This window comes from Colobus angolensis, unplaced genomic scaffold (assembly GCF_000951035.1).
Source record: "Colobus angolensis palliatus isolate OR3802 unplaced genomic scaffold, Cang.pa_1.0 Scaffold3, whole genome shotgun sequence".
Classification (NCBI taxonomy): domain Eukaryota; kingdom Metazoa; phylum Chordata; class Mammalia; order Primates; family Cercopithecidae; genus Colobus; species Colobus angolensis.
The window spans coordinates 2,287,772-2,290,799 of NW_012116265.1; the positions used below are offsets into that span (position 1 = coordinate 2,287,772).

The 3,028-nt window shown below is 52.9% G+C and overlaps 1 protein-coding gene across 1 annotated transcript in view; it reads left to right on the top strand.

Moving 5' to 3' along the window:
- Positions 1-2,734: 2,734 nt before the first annotated feature.
- The window catches only part of GPR68 (G protein-coupled receptor 68), a 19,940-nt gene continuing 19,646 nt past the window's right edge, over positions 2,735-3,028 (top strand). The window contains exon 1 of the mRNA XM_011949412.1: positions 2,735-2,941. The gene's annotated coding sequence lies outside the window, so the exon portion shown is untranslated. The remainder of the gene's footprint in view (positions 2,942-3,028) is intronic.

The following is a 3,028-nucleotide window of genomic DNA, read 5'->3' on the forward strand; positions in this document are numbered from 1 at the left end:
ATATGTTTAGGCACCTGTAAACGGAGAATGTGGGGTGAAAAAGAGGCATAGTTGGGCACGGTGGCTCACGCCTGTAATCCCAGCACTTTGGGAGGCTGAAACAGGTGGATCACTTGAGGCCAGGAGTTTGAGACAAACCTGGCCAACATGGTAAAACCCCGTCTCTACTAAAAATACTAAAAATTAGCTGGCCGTGGTGGCACACGTCTGTAATCCCAGCTACTTAGGAGGCTGAGGTATGAACATTGCTTGAACCCAGGGACTGAGGTTGCAGTGAGCCGAGGTCGTGCCACTGCACTCCAGCCTTGGTGACAGAGACTCTGTCTCAAAAATAAAAGAAAAAGAGAGGCAGGAGACAGGGCCACCAAGTACTGGCACACTGTGCCAACTCCAGGGACCACCAACTGATAGGTTACAGCATGCACGGCACACTTGAGGTTGTGCAGTGTGGTAGCCCTGGCAGGATTCATTCTGTAAGATATTTTCTACAGGGCATGCTCTGTACTCCTGACAGTCAGAGTCCTCGATCTGGCAACTGACAATGAGCTTTAAAAGAGCCCACCTCTTTCCTAGAGAGATGAGATGAGGCAGAACAGAATCACTGGAAGAAACAGCTTCAGAGTCGGAACTCCTGTCAAGTCCTGGCTCAGTCACTTGGGAATTGAGTGGCCTCAGCCAATTTATGAAACCTCAGTTTCCTGATCTGTGAAATGGAGAGAATAAAACTACTTGTTCTGGGGATGAAAGGAGATCGTGCACAGGCACTAAGGACACAGGAAGCATTTAAAAGATAAGAGTGATTGAGCCTGCAGTGAGCTGCCACTTTACTCCACTGTACTCTGGGGGAAGACAAAGTGAGACCCTGTTTCAAAAATAAATAAATAAGTAAATGATAAGAGCTGCAAATAAGACGATATTTGGAATGTCCAATGACAGTGATAGTAACCGTTAACATCTATTGAACCCTCATGTGTGCTGGGCATTGAGCTAAGGGCTCTACTTGGTTTAACTCATGTAATCATCTTCGCCCTCTTTTGAAGTTGTGTCTCCATTTCACAGATGAGGAAACGGGCACAGAGAGGTTAAAGGCTTGTCCAGGGTCACCCTGCTAGTGCGTAGTACAACTGGGATTTAAATGCCAACACTCTGGCTTTTAACGCCAAACTCTTCACAACTACATTTAGTTTGGCAACTTTTAGAAAGCAGATGTGAATTTTTATGGCATAAATAGTCAATCCAGAAAATTCCATTTGTGAGGACTTTCTAAGAAGGAGGAATTTCAAAATGAAGACCAGCAGAGGTGGCTTATCCAGCCTCTTAGCCTGCTGGGATGTGGCTAGGGTAGTGTCCAGTGGGAAAAGCAAATCCCCCTGCCTCCACACTCCCTGTGCCTCTCTCTGCCTCCTCCTGCTCCCCGGCCTTCCCCTGCCAGGGTATCTTCTGTCCTCTTACCCACTGTCCATCCTTCCGGAGACTCACCTAGAGGCTAAGTCACACCATGTGGAGCGCTGAGCCACCCAGAGGAGTTAGCAGAAGGTGAGATGTTTGCTGTCTCTCTCCTTCTACCTCCCCTGCCTGCAGTTCCAAAATCACCCTTTGTCCCTAACCTGCAACCATCTATCCTGACAATCGCCCAAGCTTCTGCAGACTCTTGCAGTGACAGTTCCAGACATTAATTTCATAAATAGGAATGGGGGCACCCTGCTTTGAGCAGGATAACTAGGCTGAGAGCAAGGGCCCTGTAGAGAGACAGCTATGTGCCACCAACCCCAGGGGCAGTGCAATGCTGGGAAAGGGGCTAAGGGCACACAGCGGGGTTCAGCACACATTACCTGGGGCAACCAAGAATGCTCCCTAGGGGAATGATTTGGGGTCTTAAGACGGGGGCAGGAGTTCAAGAGATGGGAAAACAGGAGGTCTCTGGAGTGGGGAGGGCCACAGGAACCAAGGTATGCAATTGTGAAAAAGCAGAAGGAAACAGCCAAGGGTGGCTTGGGACAGGATGTGGGTAGGAGGAGGGCTTCTGTACCCAACTGCCTGGATTTGAATCCCAAGGCCTCTACGTACTACCTGTGTGACCTTGGGCAAGTTGTTTGCCCTCTCTGTGCCTCATTCCCCCATGTATAAGATGGGAATAACAATAGTATCTGCATCATACACCCCTGAACATCAAATGAGTTAATGCGATTAAGTACTTACAACAGTGCCCGGCACACAGCAGAGCTCAATAGATGCGGGCTGGGACTATTATTACTATTATCTGTGAGCATGTGGGGCAGAGGGCACTAAGACCTCCTTGAATTATCAAGAAGGTCAGTAGGAGGTCCTCTAAGTCATCCCTGTGGCAGGCAGGCTCCGGCTCTGGGGAGCACCGGGCAGGGACCCAGGGGGCTGCAAACCTAAGTGCAGAGCCCCAGGCTGGGCTGGCCAGGCTGAGGTCAGGGCAGGTGCAGAGAGGCCCAGAGCTGCAACACTGCACTTCATTTATTGCGTGTGCTGGGCACACGGACGTGGAAAAGGACAGAAAGGCTACTCCTGGACTGTTCTCTAGGCTTCTCACCCTGGGGTTGTGGTGAGAGGCTGCTGATAGCCAGGGCACCCGGGAGTGGACGTGGCAGGAGAAGGACCCTTGTCCTTTTACAGCCAGGCCCACTCTGAGCCCCACGCAGTGCTCTAGACCCTGTCCCCCAGGGCAGGATGATAGTGGGAGCAGGCACCGAGCCTAGGGACTGCGGTCAGGGTGAAAGGCAGGGCGTGGACCCTCACTCAGGGCTGCGTGTGCCCGACGCGGGGGTGCCGTGGAATCGGAGCACAACTTGGCCCTGCGTTCCCAGGAAGGGACCCGAGGACGTCCCCAAGCCACCCCGCCATCTGCGTGCGCGCTGGCAAGAGGAGGGGCGCGGGGTAACGGTGGCCGGCGCCTCAGCCCCGCGCCGCGCAGGTAAGTGTCCCAGCGAGCCGACCCCTTCCTCTCGCCTCGCCTGTGGGTCCCCGCCGCGCCGGAGCCCGGAAACCGCGTGCGGGCCAA